This window comes from Lactuca saligna, chromosome 4, assembly GCF_052625555.1.
Source record: "Lactuca saligna cultivar CGN05327 chromosome 4, ASM5262555v1, whole genome shotgun sequence".
Lineage (NCBI taxonomy): Eukaryota > Viridiplantae > Streptophyta > Magnoliopsida > Asterales > Asteraceae > Lactuca > Lactuca saligna.
In genome coordinates this window covers 152,516,526-152,535,403 of record NC_136420.1, presented here as the reverse complement: position 1 = coordinate 152,535,403, position 18,878 = coordinate 152,516,526, and positions in this window count along the sequence as shown.

Sequence of the window (18,878 nt, the reverse complement as noted above, 5' to 3'; positions counted from 1 at the left end):
AGTTTATCTAATAACTTGATATAGACATCAGTATACGATAGAAAGAATAGTGAAGACCCCCAAATTATTCCCATAATAATTTGATTAGTTTGATTGTTTCCTTAACTAAAATCCATTTAGTTGAAATCGAATAGTCATTCCTTATGCTCAGCATAATACATAAGGAGTAAAAGAGTTTATAGGTTTGTCAGATATTGTTTGAAACACATCAATGTTGTGATTGGAAAACAGTTATAGTTTGCTTGTATTCCCCCCCTGAAAACATTGAAAACAGTGAAAAAGCCGTAGGGGTATGAACTCACCGGACGAGATACGAGACAGTTTGGATGCTAAGAGTTGATCCGGAACTTGTAAACACACGAGGTTCCTAATTATCATGTAAAGATACACATTTGTATCTAATTAGGACTTAGATTGATTGTTGGATAGGGACAAATGCTTCAAGTCGCGATAACACTCTGATACAAGTGTTTGGAAGGACCCGGGTGGCGTTTAGGGACATGAATGACACAAGGGACTTGGGAAATGAGTTGGGACATCAAAGGAACACCCCCTTTAGGGAGTTTATGGCCAAAACACCCATCCCCATGAGTTTACAACCGTAAACTCATGATGGGTGGTTTATGGTGCAATTTGGACTTCCAACACTTAGGGGATAATTTCTAAACTTGGTTTAAGGACTTGGAATGATTACAAAACATCAAATAGACCCCCTTTATGGGATTTTATGGTCTAGCATGGCTCCAAGGCCGTAAACCCCTATTTACCCAAGAAAATGATGTTAAATGGTGCTAGAACAAATCACATGTGATTGGTAGAATTTATCCAAGGCCTATCATGAGTTTGCAAGGGACTTTTGGGGTGTTTATGGAGTTTACGGCCCATGAGACCCCCCTCATGGCTGTAAACTCTTCTATAGGGTGCTTCAAGGAGTTTCAAGGTCTAAAACTTGCATGAAAGGACTTCTAAAATTCATCTAAGGGCCTTAGGGGTGTTTAGTTTGCATTCTAACACCAAAATTTTGGAGTTTACGGCCCAAGAACAAGTCTTGGCCGTAAACCCTTAGAAATCCCATGAATGATGTGTTTTAGGCCCTCAAAGTATTTTTGGTTGGTCCCTTGATTTATTCCAAGGCTTTTGGTGGTGTTGGATGGCTTTCTAACACCTTAGAATTGGATTTATGCCAAGTTTTGGGGAGTTTATGGCCCAAGCACTCTCCTTGGCTGTGAACTCATCTAAATCCCCTAAAATTCATGTTTCAAGTGTCCAAATGCTAGAATCAAGGTCCTATAATTCATATCTAGGCCATAGAAGTGATTTGGAAGGGTTTAAGGGCATGAAAACCCTAATTATATGAGTTTACGGCCCAAGAATGATCCTTGGCCGTAAACTCCTTCAAACATCACAAAATTCAAGTTTTACATGTTTAGAGTCCATATCTTGAAGTACCATAGCCATATCTAAAGTCCAAACTAGTCAAGGAGGGGTTCAAGGGCTCAAAACACATCATTTTTGGTGTTTACGGCCTAGGCATCTTCCTGGGCTGTAAACTCATACATTGTGTCCCATTTCATGATTAAGTGTCTAATTTGGAAGCTAAACATGCTATAGATTGAAGCTAGGAAGGTACCTTAAGGATTTGAAGCCTTAAAATTGAGTTTTGGACCCTTAATCTTTGGATTTTTGAAGAGAGGTTAGAGAGAGAGTAGTGAGAGAAGGAAAAGCTTCAAATGAAAGCTGAAACACGTTTATATAGTTCCTAAAATTTGCACGCGGTGGAATTCTACCCGATACCGACGCTAAACGCGACTTTTGGTCGCACCCGATTGAGTTTCCGTCCCCCGACGGGAACATTATAAAAACTCACGAAATAAATGTTTTTGGGCTAATAACATAAGTTCCTGAGTGATTTAGACACTCATTAGAATAAAATAAACATATAAGTTTATACGATTAACTCCAAAGAGAAAACGGAATGAATCCGATAACGGCGACTTTCCGGGTAGAACGGGTTTTGGCGACGAACAAATTTCGGGTTGTTACAAAAGATTACACCGTTGATATAATGGAGTTTCTTAAGTGTTAAGACGCTAAGATCTTTGTGTGTCAAGATCCTTATGTTTCAGGATCTTCAATCTTGAGGATCCCTGTACTTTAGGATTTAGAGGATCCTTATATTTTAGGATTTTCAACCCTGAGTGTCCTTTCATTTCAGGATCATTACTTATGGAGATATTTAGTTGCACGTTGTTCTGCATAGCAAACGTTAGCTAGGGATGGGCGTTAGTCTAGCTAATGCCCCTCCGACGCTTAAGTTAGTAATGTGACTGAGGAGAAGTAAGCAATGATAAAAAGTTCAAGGTAAGGAGCATGTGTACCTCTGTTTTGTTGAGGATTAATCGGCCCTACTTACATGTAGTATGCTTTGAGGTGTATAGCATTCCATGATCTTGGTAAAATGTCTCCTTCGAGTGTTGCTAGCCAATATGATCCCTTCCCCGCTTCAACATTTATGAGATATGGTCCTTCCCATTTAGGAGCTAATTTTCCTGCACTAGGATCCTTGGTGTTTTGAAATGTTTTCCTTAATACCAAGTCTCCTATTTGAAACCTTCTGACTTTTATGTTTTTATTGTAAGCCTTGGTGATTCTTTGTTGATGAGCAGTAATGCGTATTTTGACAAGTTCTTTGAGTTCATCAATAGTGTTAAGATCTTGTGCTACGATCTTGTCGTTATTCTCTTGATCTTGCAGTAAGTATCTTGCCTTCGGGATCACTACTTCGGTGGAGATCACTGCTTCTGTCCCAAACACCAAGGAGTAGGGGGTCTGACTTGTGGCTACTTTGGAAATAGTCTTATCTGCCCATAATACTAAAAGGAGCTCTTCTACCCATCTTCCCTACTTCTTATCCAATCTTTTCTTTAACTTGTTTACTATGATTTTATTGCTGGATTCTTCTTGACTAGTAGCTTGGGAATGAATAGGAATGGACGTTATCATCTTGATTCCCCAACTTATGAAAAAGTTTTTTGTCCTTTTGCTTATGAAATGGGATCCATTGTCGCATATAATTTCAGTCGGGATCCCAAACCTGGTCAATATATTACGTTTAATAAATGACACAACCTCTTTGTCTCTTACCTAAACGCAAGCTTCATCTTCGATCCACTTGGAGAAATAATCAGTCATTACTAGCATGAAAACTTTTCCTCCTAGGGTTATGGGTAATTTTCCCACTATATCCATTCCCCTTTTCATGAATGGTCATGGAGAGATAATAGGATGTAGGGGTTTTGTCGGTTGATGCAGGATGTTGCTATGTCTTTGGCAAGCATCACACTTTTGAGCATGTATAAAAGAATCTCTCTTCATGGTTGGCCAATACTATCATGTTCTTAGTATCTTGGAGCATAAGGATTTGGCCCCGGTATGATTGCCATAGTCTCGTTCATGTATGTCCTTCAAGACTTCTGCAGCTTCAGGATCTTCCAAGTATCTAAGGTATGGACCTGCCATAGAATTTTTATAGAGTTTACCTTGGATTACCACGAATCCTGATACTCTTGTTCTGAATGCTCTTTCGCTTTTTTTCTTTTGTTGGGATCGTGCCATTTTGGAGATACTCCATAATGGTTTGGGTCCATTATTGTGGACTTCTTTGAGTATCCTGTTCATCGAGGTCCCTTCGAGGAGGGATTTGAGAGTCAGGATCTTCAATAGCGGCTACGCTTGTTAGTTTTTCAGGATCATCAGATTTGTCAGAGAAGGTTTCTATGGCTGGGGTTACTATGTGGGTTATAAGAATCTTCGTTTCTGGTGGGATCCTAAGGGAGGATCCTAAGTTGTCTAATGTGTCTACTTCTGTGTTTTCTTCTCTGGGAACTTGGGTTAGGCTAAATTTCTCGAAATCAGGAGCTAATTTTTTGAGGATCTTCAGATATAGTGCTAATCTTTCACCTTTCACTGCATAATATCCATTGAAATGATTAGTTAGTAATAAAGAATCAACAAATACCCGAAGATCCCTGGTTTGAAGATCCTTAGCCAATTGTAGTCCCATGATGAGTGCTTCGTATTCATCTTTGTTATTGGTAGTGTTGAATTCGCATCTAACTTCCTGGGGTAGGATGCCTCCCTATGGAGACTTTAGTATGATCCCTAGCCTAATTCCTTTTTTATTCGAAGCTCCGTCTGTGAACAATTTCCATTTTCCCAAGTGTTCATCTTCTAGGAGTTGCTTGGCTTCCATCTCATCTTCGTTTCATAGATCATCACTAAATTCAGCCACAAAGTCTGCTAATGTTTTTGACTTTATGGCGAATCTTGGTTCATATCTAATGTCAAACGTGCTTAACTTTACCGACCATTTTGCCATCCTTCCTTACATTTTTGGTTTTCTCTTAACATTCTTAATAGGATAATTAGTTTTTACATGTATAATATGTATTTCAAAATAATGTCTTAATTTAGTAGAAGCAGTTACTAAGGCAAGAACTAGTTGTTCGAGGTGAGAGTACCTGGTTTCAGGATCCAGGAGACTTTTACTTACATAGTAGATAGTATGTTGGTCTCCGTTAAGATCCTTGGCCAACACAGTACTTATCGCATTTGAGGATACTGATTGGTAGAGGAGAAATGGTTCCCTGTCTATAGGCTTTACCAGGAACGGCACGGAACTCAAGTATTTTTTGAGTTCCTGAAAAGCTTTCCCATGATCTTCAGTCCATTCAAACCTCTTTTTCTTCTTCAATATATCGTAGAAGGGTTTACATCTTTCTGAGGATCTTGAAATGAACATGTTGAGTGTCGTCACCCTTGCGTTTAACCTTTTAATGTCTTTTGTTGAAGAAGGAGATTTCAGCTCAATGATTGCTTTGATCTGCTCTAGGCTTGCATCTATTCCTCTCTTGGTTACCATATATCCAAGGAACTTGCCCGACTTCATTCCAAAGTGGCATTTGAGCGGATTCAACTTCATATTGTATTCGTCTAGGATGTCAAATGCTTCTTTAAGATCCCTGAGATGATCTTCAGGCTTCATTGACTTCACCACCATGTCGTCAATATAGACTTCCATGGTGTCCCTCAGCTTGTTTTTAAACATCCGATTCACCAATCTTTGATATGTTACACCTGCATTTTTAAGACCAAAAGGCATTGCGGTGTAACAAATATACATGTTGGTGTTATAAACGATGTATCTTCTTGATTGGATGGTTCCATCTGGATTTGTTGAAATCTTGTTGAAGCGTCCATGAAGGTTAAGAGTTTGTGGCCAGTCGTTGCATCTATCATAGAGTCAATATGCGATAGAGGGAAAGGATCCTTAGGACAAGCCTTGTTAAGATCTGTGTAGTCTACACATACTCTGCATTTGTCGTTTTTCTTTTGTATGAAAATCATGTTTGCTAGCCATCTTGGGAACTTTACCTCCTTGATCATTCTTGTCTTGAGGAGCTTCTCTACTTCTTCTTGGATGATCTGATTCCTTTCGGGTGAAAATTTCCTTCTCTTTTGGTGAATTGGTATGAAAGAAGGATCAATATTAAGTTTGTGAGTGATAATATTCTTTTCTATACCTGTCATATCTTTGTGTTTCCATGTGAATGTCTTGCTTCTAGTTCTTAAGAAGTTTAACAGATCTTGCTCAATTTGATCAGGCATTGAGGATCCTATGAGGACTTTAGTTCAGGATCCTTGATGCCCATGGGCACTTCCTTCACACATTGCTCCTTCGTTTCTAGAACGTGTCGTGACCCCCACCTTGATTGTTATGCTTGCTGAGGTTTGGTCGTAGATTTCATAGAGGTTTTATAACATTCTTTCAGCTCTTGTTGATCTCCCATGATCTTTATTATTCCACACAGAGTAGGAAATTTTACACACTGATGATATGTTGATGGAACCACTTTCATCTCATGGATCCGCGGTCTACCTTCTATCACATTATAAGAACATAAGGTGTCAATAACACATAAATTTTGTATAGATTTTACCCCTTCTATGTATATTGATAGCTTTATTTCCCCAATCGTGTGTTTTTTTCCCCTCTAAATCCTATGAGGACCAAGGATCTCTTGATTATTTCTGTTTTTGGGATGTTCATCCATTTTAACGCGTCTAGGAGTACGATGTTGACCGAGGATCCTCCATCAACAAGGATCCTACTGACGAAATGGTTGGCCATGTACAGTGTTATCACGAGTCAGTCATGGTGAGGATCCTGAACCCCTTCCCTGTCCGTCTCGTCAAATGTGATTTCCTTTTCACTGCTAGCCATGGTATTCTTTTGTGCTCTATCTTCCTTTTCTGTTTTAGAGACATTGGCGTGTCTTTTGGCCTAAGAATAAGAAGTACCACAGATGTTAGATCCGCCTAAGATAACGTTAATTATCTTAGCGTTAAAGGGTGGAGATCCTAGTTTCTTTGGGAACTTGTGACCATCCTGGCTGTTCTCCTTGGATTTTTCTCCTTTTCACCCAAGGATCTCTTTGAGGTTTCCCTTGATAAGGAGGTAGCTAATTTCTTTTCTTAGGGCTATGCAGTCCTCCATCATGTGACCGAAGTCTTCATGGTAAGCACACCATTTGGACTTATCTTTCCAACTGATGGACTTGTTATCCCTTTTCGGCCATCTTGTTCGTCTCCAAGATTCTACTTAGCATGAATTATACCTAAAACATCCACATAAAAACAATAGTTAGAGATCTTAGAAAGTTCCTATTCTTCTCCTTCGTCCTCGAGGGCATTGACCCTGTGATGATCCGGTTTGGAATAGGGCTTCGATTTATAGGATCTTGGGGTTGAGGATTCAGCCTTCCTGTTGGGGTTCTCATATTGACTTGAAGGGTTGCTTCTTTTCTGGATTCTTTTGTCCTCTTCAAACCTTATGAACCTCAATGCTCGGCACCTGACTTCGTCCAATCTTTTGCATGGGGTCGTCACAAGGTCTTCATAGAAGGGTGAATCCTTCCTTAGTACCATTTTGAAGGCCTATAGAGTAGTAGCCATGTCGATGTTGGGGATGCTCAAAGCTTCCCTACCAAACTTGTTAACAAAATCCCTAAGTCTTTCATTGGGACTACTCAATAGAGATCACTAGTGATTTTCTCAAAGGTTCTGCTGCAAGAAAACTGGTTATTGAAAATATTGACTAAGTGTGCAAATGAAGTAATATAGTATGGGGGAACGTTTAGCAGCCATTTGAGAGTTGACCATGTAAGGGTTGAACCAAAGCCTTTGCATAGGCAAGCTTCCTTCAAGTGCCCCGGGATGGGAATGATCTCCATCCTTTCTCGGTATTGTGTTATCTGCTCTTCAGGATCTGTAGTTCCATCGTAAAGCTTCCTGCTAGGAGTTTGGAAGCACTTAGGAACTTTGGTATCGGCATCGTGGGAGCAAATATCGAGATCCTGTGACTTGTTGGAGATGCTTTCGGTATGGGTTAGACCACCCTGGGTACGCTTGAGATCATTTGTCTCAACTGTTGAAGTTCCCTAGCCATGCCTGGATTTATTCCTGCATCAACATTAGTATAGTTAGTATTAATAGTATTACTGTTTAAGAAGTTACTAGAATCCAGGTTTCTAGGAGTTGAAAGGCTCACTGAGATTATTGATCATAGATGCTCAGTTGTCCGTAGTTGTCCCCCAGGGTGACACCACAGTGGTAGGAATTGTGTTCTTCTGGTGATTTTCTGAGGATCCTGCACTATCAAAGTTCAGGATCCTTAGTTGTACAACTGTGGGAGTTGTTTCCTGGGACTTCTGAAATTCCGCCTTCATCCTTTCCACCTCCTTGAGCAATGTTCTATTCTCCTCCTTCTGTTGGGTCACATGTTGCATCATTTTCCTCATCATAGCAAAGAGTTTTGCAGTAGTGGCCGAGGCAGTCATATCCTGGAGTCCTGAAGATCCCAAAATTCCTTGGTTAGTGACCGAAGGTGTGTTTTTCTTAGATGTGTCAGGAATTTTCCTCTGAGTAGGGGGCCCACTCGAAGGAGGTGGTAGGTTTATGGTTGGAATGGAAGGAATGGAGGATGAAGAAAGGATCGGTTGTGTATAATTTGAACACTACGCCCCCACGGTGGGCGCCAGATTGTTTTGGTCGAAAATTACACAAGTACTGATCAACCAAATTGTATGAGAGGTTGTGATGTTCGAATTGTGCAATAGCTAATGATAAAATAAAGTGACACAATGGATTACAAGGAAATCCCTTGATCCTTGCTAGGACCTTGATGATTTTATTAATGTAAAATGACAATTCCATAAAATATTTCAGTAAGAACAAGTAAATAATTTTGTAGAGTAAGTTTACAATAAGAAAACCATGTGTTGTGTGGGAGATACAAGTGTCAATTTATAGTCTAAACTAACCAACAAGATGTCCGATATTTCTGGGATCCTTTATAACCAGCTTCACGAACATTATGTGATCAAGTATTCTAGGTCTTTAGCATAGTTTAGATGATTCTTCATTGAGAATTGGTCTTCCCTTGACTACTTCTACACATGTATTAGTTATGAACAAAATATCACTATTATAAATATTAATAAAAATAATAACGGTAGTAGTCGGGATCCTGAGGTGGCTGAGGATATGGATATTTGAGGATCCTGAATATTTTAAGGATCCTGGCCCAAACACCTACTGTACGAGCTTGTATAATTGCATGCTAATACTGATCAGTTAGTGATAGGATGGCCTATTTAGTTTATGTTTGTTATGATTACTCGATGCTCAAATGCTGCTTGCTTTGTGCTTTTAGGAGTTTTCATTAACCTCAGCTAACTAGTGAGCAAGTATATTAAGTTGCATATTGTTGAGAATAGGTAATTTTATAAGGTTAGATTTTAACTCTATTGTGCAGCTCTTGTTTGAGTCCAACCGTTGTAGTGTGAGACCTTTCATTCAAAGAATTATCTGGTGCCGGTGATATGTAATTGTATTCATGATCTATTTAGAAAATGTTAGGGGGAGTTCCTTATGTAGCTGAAGGCGGGGAGTAGTGTGGTGGTTGCCCCAGGTACATCGGTCATTTTTAGGGTTTTGGCCTGGTAAGCCAGGTTTCTTATCGCCTGGATCTTCCTGGGTTGTTTAGTTAGATCCATTGCATGTTCCATGTCTCTCAATTGCATAAATGTTTGGTGGATGGATTGGCTTGATATGTGATGCCTTGTGGCCTAAGAGGAATTGGATGTTATGCTAGATATGAAATCTTTCTTGGTAGGAAGTGAGATTGAGATGTCCTCTGTTTCTCTGTGACTTGGAGTGTTACTGCATGAATGTTGCTTGCTTTGTTCTTTGCGAGACTCATGATGATGTGATTTAAATATTAAGTAAATTTGTTAATTCACATGGGGCGTAGGTTAAATAATCTCAACGTGACAGATTTAACCCTACTGCACAACTCTCGTTTGAGTATAACCGTTGTAGGAATGAGTTTTTCACTCGAAGGATTATCTAAGCTTTGATGCATGTGATTGTATTCATGAAGTAGTTAACTAACATTATTGGGAGTTCTTCAACAGCTGATGGAAGGGTGAGGTTAGAAACTTAGGAGAAACTACAATTTGTTGTAATGGGTTAGCCTACATTGTTAAGCGATGTATATTTATTTGAGAACATGTGTATAAGAATGGATAGGACGGATGCGGACATGAATGGTTACTTAAAGGAACAAAGATGATTCTTAAGGAAAGTATGGATATGTGTGAATGGTAGTATTGGGCCCATACTACTAGAAGCACATGATTTATACTTAATTCGAGAAAAATTTAGGGGATTCTAAGGAGCTAGTTAAGGAATGAGGCATGGTTTTGCACCATGATTCGTTGTGGTTTATTTCTGCATTTATCAGTTTATCGGGTATGATTGTCCAAGTTGAGGATGGGTCATATGATTGTTTAGGCCTCGGTGGCCATGTCAGTTGGGTTGCAATGGTGCATAAACATGGAAGGTAGTTGATTCCAAGGTCTGGATAGCCTTGCTCAAGTAGTGATAGTTGAGTCACGGAACTCAAGAAGGAAGCGAGTGTGAAGAATGGCTTGAGGATTGCAACCGGAGATTAAGTGGTTGGCAGATGGATTGGGATGTCACTATCATCCTCAGGGGTTATGTACTTCCATCTTTCTGCGATTGGAAGAAAAGGGGATTGGTCTTGTGATTTTCAGGGATGGGATGTAGTCCCGACATAAGTCTAGAAGATTTTACTTTTTTGGTCGATCGATATGGCAGCATAAGAATGCATAAAAGGGTATTATGGTGCGGTTGCTTTGAAATGAGATCAGGGGTTTGCTTTCTTGAAATTAACTAGTTCAAGTGCTAGTTGATTGTTTTAGGAAGCAAGGGAAGTGAATCAGCAAGAGCAACTTTTGTTGTCTCTAATGTATCCTAACTAAGAGAATGATGCTTCTTATAATTATGAGTAATGCTCGTAATAAATTGTTTGCTGGGGAATTAGACGGGTATGGCAGTGTAAAAATGCACAAAAAGGTATTGTGGTGCGGTTACTTTGAGATGAGGTCAAGGTTCTGCTTTCATGAAATTAACTAGTTCAAGTGCTAGTTGATTATTTCAGGAAGCAAGGGAAGTGAATCAGCAAGAGCAACTTTTGTTGTCTCTAGTGTATCCTAACTAAGAGAATGATGCTTCTTATAACTATGAGTAATGCTCATAATAAATTGTTTGGTGAGGAATTAGACGGGTATGGCAGTGTAAAAATGCACAAAAAGGTATTGTGGTGCGGTTACTTTGAGATGAGATCAGGGGTCTGCTTTCTTGAAATTAACTAGGTCAAGTGCTAGCTGATTGTTTCAGGAACCAAGGGAAGTGAATTAGCAAGAGCAACTTTTGTTGTCTCTAATGCATCCTAACTAAGAGAATGATGCTTCTTATAATTATGAGTAACACTCGCAGTAAATTGTTTGTTGGGGAATTAGGCGAGGCATGTGGTACTTCATCTGTTTCTAGATGCAGAATTTGTGTCATGAGTGGACATAAATAGTGCTTGTGCATCTACATGGGATTCTGATATTAGAGGTGGTCATGATTGGGAGGTTTTGGAGGTTTCCATTTGAGATCCTGGATAACTTTGTGTTCACTTGGTCATTATCGGGAAGACCGGTTTGAGATGTGGTATGTCTACAACATCATTTGGTGGTAGTTCGAACCCTAAGTGTGGGAGAACCAACTATTTTGGTTGAAGGATCATTTCTATGGTTGAAGCTCTTCAACCAAATTGCTTCCTTTGATGCTTCACTTGTCGCTATGTACTCTGAATCACGAGTAGAATCAACTATTGTGTCTTGCTTGAAACTTTTCTAAGTAACTGTTCCTCCATTTAATGTAAACACCCAGCCAGATTGAGAACAAAAGTTCTCTCTATCTATTTGAAAGCTAACGTCACTATAACTAGTCACTCTCAATGTATAACTGCCACCAAGGACTATAACCATGTACCTTGTCCTTCGCAAATACTTGAGAATGTTCTTAACTACTGTCTAATGAGCTCTGGCAGGATTTCCCTTATAGCGACTGGATGTCATAGCGTACATGATCGATCCTAAAACCGAAGCATAAGGGGCTCGACTCATATCAGTTATCTCTTCATTCGTACTTGGGCTTTGAGTCTTACTCAATTTGGTATTGCTTTAAATAGGTAGATCTCCTATCTTGGAATTTTCCATACTAAATCATTTTAGGACCTTATCCAAGTATCTACATTGACTAACTCTAATTAATCTGTTATTTCTATCTCTTCAAATTTTTATCCCAAGAATATAGGCAGTCTCTCGTAGATACTTCATAGCAAAACACTTTTCAGGCCAATATTTTACTTCTTGCAAGGTTGTAATTTCATTTCCAATGAGTAGTATTGTAACATCCATGAAAATCATGCCAATTTAAAACCTTTTAAATCACTCAAAAACCAACAACTATTACAAATTTGTTTTCAAAATAGTTCCATGTCAGAGTATCCCAGAAACAAAGTCATAAAATGCGAGGAGGTGCACGATCACGCCTTCTCCTTCCCGCGATCATCCAAAGTACCTTAAACAAAATCCAAAACTTTAAGCCCAAAGCTTAGTGAGCCCCCCCCCCCCCCCCCAAAAAAAAAAAAAATACTGATACACAGCAAATAGCACATATATAAATAACAGCATGTAATGGGTCCACAACTCTACAGACAAGATTACCCCCAAGCCTATAGTGTGAGTCTGGCTTGCCTTTCGAGCCCACAACTCACAACTGGCTTGCAATTATGCCCATAACATAAGTCTAGATTGCTCTCGAACCTACAACTTATGATTGGCTTGCTCCCTCAGTCCTTGGAGTGGAATACAAAAGATTAGCCCGCAGTACGAGTCTGGCATGCCCTTCCTGGCCCTCAGCTCGTATCTAGAATGCTCATGACTCCTCAGTATGAGTCTAGCATGCGCTACCCGGCCCTCAGCTCATATCTAGCATACTCTAGGGTTTGTTGGCTATCACACGGAGCAGTACAACCTTAACCCATCCTACATAACATGTCAACATATAACTGCTAAAGATACATACAGATAATCGAACAGTAATGTAGGTAGTCCTACATATCTACCAAACTGACATAGCAACTAGCATGCATAACTAACTCATACTCAACATATCACTAACTACTAGGATATCAGATCCAATGGGGCGACCAAGGTGCCTTCGACCCTTAAGTATAGTGAGGAAAAATCACCTCGCAAGTACATCCACCAATGATTCACTTTCATAAATTCCTAAATTATTAAAATACCCCTAGAAGTTAATTTAGTCAACCATTGGTCAAAGTCAAAGTCAACGGTCAAGGTCAACAGTCCATGTTGACCCAACTCTTTGAGTATAGCTCACTGACTCGTCGAGTCCTTCCAAAACTCGAAAAGTCGTGAAAACCCTAGTTGACTCACCATGTTTCTAGACAACTCGTCGAGTCCATGCGGTGTCCAAATGTCAGGAAAACCCTAACTGACTCGCCGAGTCATCTCTCTGACTCGCCAAGTCCATGCAGAAACCAAAACGGCTAATCTTCATCTAACTCGTCGAGTTGACCATGCAATTCTTCGAGTCCCTTCAGTTCATGTCTCATTCAGACATTTTTAAGCTACCCTAAAGCTCCAAATTGTAGATCCAGCTTCCTAAGGCATAGTTATCACGTAAAGTTGCGAACTTTACATGCATGCAAGCCCTTAAAGGCTTAAAACACCAAAATTAAGTCTAGAATGAGGCTTAAGGCATGGTGAGAGGCTATTATAAGATAAAGTTGATAGCTTTATGAATTTGGGGCCTAGAGGAGTCCAGATTTGAGACCATGTCCTTGTAACAAGCTCAAACCCAAGAGTGGCTTCATTAAACCCCAAAAATGACCATAAATATCCATAGAAGAAGATCTAAGAATGAAAGGGTCAATGTATTAGCTTTTTACCACAAATTTGTTGCTAAAACGAAGTAGATGACATATCCACTTCCTCCTTTTTTATCCAAGCTCCTCACGCTTCAAGTTTCCTTTCCAAGATCAACAAATAATTGATGGGTTTTATACAAACAATCCTATGTGTGCATGAAACCCTTATTGGATCTATGTTTTCTAAAATGACCCAAAAATCACAACTTCATTTTTAAAACGTTACTTAAACCACAATTGTCAATCCATAACATATTTCTTAACATAAAATCAGAGTGTTAATTCAAGACATGTTATTATTATCAGAGTAAAACATCCTAGGCTGACTATCTATAGTGTGTACCATGCGATCATCCCGAGCTCTTCCCTCTGCTACCGGAAGTACCTGAAACCAAAACTGAAAACTATAAGCACGAAGCTTAGTGAGTTCCCCAAACTACCACATACCATACACATAACTGCATACTACAAATACTGGGCCTCACCCATTACCTCGGGCCTCGCCCGCTACAACAGGCCCCGCCTGCTCTAGGCCCCACCTGGCTTCGAGCCCCGCTCGGTGAACATATTTGTTTCTCTTAGGCCCCTCCTGTCTTTGGGCCCTTCCCGCTAAACATATACAAACATATAACATATCGCATAACACATAAACCATAACTACTCTATTGCATTGTTGTACTAAGGCCTCGCTTGTCTTAGGCCTTGCCCCTGTCCTGTTACTGATGAGTCATGGAACCCCTTCCACACTCCTGCTGATAGTGAGATATAGGCTCAGCCCACAGTCGCTCCTTTCCTAACTTGGGCCTCGCCCCTGCTTGGCTATTGATGAGATATGGAACCCCATCCATACTTTGCTACTGGTGAGATACGGGACCTCGCCCACACTCACCTCCCTACTAGGCACATTTGTAAGTATCACACAGACAACAAGTATACTCTATCATGCAAACCATTCCTTGGGCACCAGCCCGACATTGGACCTTGGTCCTGAATATCATACTAGCAAACAGTGCCTAGGGCTAACCCCCGGGTCTTCCTACTCACAACTACATGGGTCGGCATTGTGGTCATAGACCCATTCACACAAAGGGAAACTCACATGCACTGTTGAACTCTGCTGATAACCCTCTGGCTGCTATCCGACAATTCCCCAAACTGCTGCTCCTCTAGCTCCCCGAGCTACCAATACCAACATAACACTTAGTCCCAAAATGTCCTCCAAAAGTCAAACTAGGTCAAACTCTGGTCAAAGTCAATGTCAACAGTCCACGATCAAAGTCAACACTTTTAGCTTACTGGACTCGCCAAGTTGCTCCATCAACTCACTGAGTTCTCAAGCTCATAATCCTAAAATCGCGAACCAACTCGTCGAGTTCTCCCTTGATTCGCCGAGTTCCCTCACTGATCTAACTCGTGATAAACCGAGTCAACTCGTCGAGTCATTCTCTTACTCGCCCAGTTCTAACACGACTCAACTCGGGATAACCCGCTCTAACTCGTCGAGTTCTCCCTGGACTCGTCGAGTTTCTCTATCTGTTGGGCTAACTTAATGAATTAATCCCTTCCATTCCAGATCCAAGACTAAAACTCCAAATACTAACTGGAAACGACCTCTTGAGGGTAAAGTTTCCAACTTTACCCATTAATATCCTCAGTTAATGGGTTTCCATGCAAACCCTAAGTCTTAAGGAAATAGATCTTGGTCTACAAGCCACCATACCCCAAACTCAAGCACCCATAGACAAATCAGGACCCAACCACCTTACAACCATGCAAAGATCCTGCCTTTTTCCTCCATACATGGGCCTTTTGGGCTAGAAAGGCCAAAACAACATCCCATAAGCTTGCATTGGGTATCCTATGGCATAAAGCTTGCACCTTTATGCCATAACAACCCTCAATGGTTCTAGATCTAAAGACATAATCCTTTGGGACGTCAATTCCTCACATGCTAGGGTTCTTGGACCAAAAACCTCCAAAACTGACAAAGAAGAGATCTATCAAAGTAAAGGTCAAGATGAGAACTTGATTACCAGAAAATGATGAGGACAAGATAAGATTTCTAGATCTACAACACCTCCTCCTCCAACTCCTTCTTCTTCTTCAAAGCTTCAAGAACACTTAAGAACTCTCAAAAATGGTTTACAACACATGGAAGGCACCAGGGTTTCGTTCTGGACTTGAGGGAGTATCATGGAGGCTGAAGAGAGGCTGTAATGTTCTTTAAATAAGGTACAAGGCCCAAATTTAGGGTTTTCCCAAAACCTGGCCAACTCGCCGAGTCATTCCTCTGACTCGTCGAGTAGGTCACTTAACTCGCGACACTATCCGTGCTCCTACTCTTCGAGTCACTCCATCTACTCGATGAGTCCCTTCCTTAATTTAAGGTTTTCTTTTCCTTTCTTGGTGTTGCTGGATTAGGGGTGTTACATTTTCACTATTAGACATACAACTTTATGAACACAAAAAGAAACCTAACATGCATCTATAATTTTCAAAATTCACAAATAAGAATAGAATACATACCTTTTGTTGTTATATAGTAATAACAACTAGTTCCTTGAATTTCCTTAGCTCTTGAAAGCAAGTACCACAAGTGTAGTACCTCTAATGGCTCACAAACACACTTGAGTGAGAGGATGAATATGATGTTGGGTTTTGAGCAATCAAACACTTCCTAAGTGTGCATGCAACCCTAATAAACCTTGGATCTATGTTTGTCTAAATACATGCAAAATAATAAATTTTCCAAGGTTTATAACCTATCTAACATGGCATGGGGAACAATTCAACATAAAAGAGTTAGAAGAGATTACATACCTTTTGATGAGTTTGGTTCTAAGGAGTTTGAGGGCCAAGCACCAATAGTGTGAATGCCTCAAATGGAATCACAAAACACCACAAACTCTTGGAAAACTTTGAGAGAGTATACACACTCTTGTATTTTCGGCCACACACATGCACACACACACACTAGTTCACTAGTTTTTCCTTAGGCTCCATTTCATGCTCCATAAGCATGCTTATATAGTGTGCATGGTTAGGGTGAAACCCTAATAACCCATGTCTTTTCCTTTCCAAGGATCCATGGGTTAAAAGCTCCATGGATCATCCATGGACTTCCACATAAGCCTAGCCCATTAACAAATGAGTATTAGCCCACACTATATAAAACAAATAGCCCATAATCTAATTAGTCTTCCTTTTAATCTCTAAATTAGTTCATAATTAATTTAAGACTAAAACTAATTAAATAATGTAACTTCATATTAATATATTATAACTTATAATATATTAATAAACATATGTGTATAACTCTCACAAAATTATCCATAATAGTTTGGATGAGATGCAACCCAAATGGACCATGCCGGTCGGGTCAAGTATATACCAAATAAGTTATGGACTTAGACACCTTATCCAACAGACTCCCACTTGGATAAGTCTAATAACTGTATTTGCCTATATAACTTCAGGAACCAACCAGCAATCGTAGCTCTCGAAAACTCCGTCGAACTATGAAGCGCCATTTTAAGACAAGTGATCACATAATCCTCTGTTCTCATGATATCAGCCGGACAAACACATGGAACTATGTCTTGCTTATTGTCTGGCAGTTGTTTCTCGATTTTCCGATTTGTTTGATGAAGAACTTTACTAAACACATCGGTTTAGTTCTGACCGGGCCCGGTACATAGATCAACACAAAATCATCGAGGGGCCCAGATATCGCTTCTATTTCTAGAAGGAACAGATAAACTTCAACTCATATGCTTGTTCTAATACTTATTGAATTGTACACAAAGGCACGTTTTATAACATCAAGTTACTGATGCGTTTACGTGCAATCAATGCACAACCAACTCATAGGTAACAACTCATATCTCTAGGTTTGAAGATTTATATGATATTATCGTCTCACGATCACTCGAGATAAATTCCATGAAGTGATACAAGTGAGCGTGGGTTTATACCAATACTCATAACTTATGAGTACTCATGAATGTTGCAGCAACCATTGCCATGTCTAAACACCTTTAGCCATCTACAAACCCAATTCATGACAATCTTGATTCATACCTACTTCCGACGTATGATCGATTGTGGAGGTTTGAATAAATTAATTATTCTGGAAGTCAAAACATGCAAAACTGAAACAATAGTAAATAATTGACAATGATAGTAACACTTTACTCATAAATAAATCACAAATTTTATTCATCATCAAACGTCGATTACATTTTACAAGTTTCAGGAAAACTATCTAATCTGTAAAACTAATATCGTCCCTCAGCCCGATGCGTCTCGCATGCTGATAATGCTTAACCCTCGTCAGTCCCTTCGTAAGGGGATCTGCAGGATTCTCATCCGACGATATCCTCCTTGCCACAAGGAGTCCTTCATCAATCTTGTGTCGTATGAAGTGATATTTTCTGTCAATGTGTCGGGATCTGCCATGATCTCTTGGTTCCTTGGCTAAGGCAACCGCACTATTGTTGTCACAGAAAATCTCCATAGGTTCCTTAATAGCTGGTACAACTCCAAGGTCTCCGATGAAGTTCTTTAGCCATATCACCTCCTTCGCTGCTTCACTCGCTGCTATATACTTTGATTCACAAGTCGAATCAGCCACCGTCTCCTGCTTGGAACTCTTCCAAGAGATTTCCCCTCCATTTAAGGTAAAGATCCAGCCTGACTGAGAGCGGAAATTATCCCTATTAGTCTGAAAACTAGCATCACTATACCCTAATACTCTCAAGTCATCACTCCCACCAAGGGTAAGGACCCAATCCTTAGTCCTCCGCAGGTACTTGAGAATGTTCTTTACCGCAGTCCAATGAGCCTTGTCAGGGTTCCCCTGATACCTGCTGACCATGCTCAAAGCAAATGCCACATCAGGGCGGGTACAAGTCATAGCATACATGATCGAGCCAACTGCGGAAGCATATGGTAATTGGCTCATCTCAGCTATCTCTGCCTCTATACTCGGACTCTGAGTCTTACTCAGTTTGGTATTGCTTTGGATCGGTAAATCTCCTTTCTTGGAATTCTCCATGTTGAACCTTTTCAACACCTTATTCAATTAGATACTCTGACTAAGTCCAATTAGTCTTCTACTCCTTTCTCTTAATATCCTTATCCCTAGGATATAGGCAGCCTCCCCTAGGTCCTTCATAGCAAAGCACTTCCCAAGCCAGGACTTAACCTCCTGCAAGGTTGGGATGTCATTTCCTATAAGTAGTATGTCATCCACATACAGTACCAAGAAGCTAACTATACTCCCACCAGCTCTGACATACACACAAGACTCATCTTCGCTTCTCGAGAAGCCACGTTCCAAACTTGATTGTCATACATGGAATGTATCTCGCTGTCCATAGCCTCCTTCCATTTAGCAGACTCCGGGCCTGCCATGGCTTCCTTAACACTGCTAGGTTCATCCAAA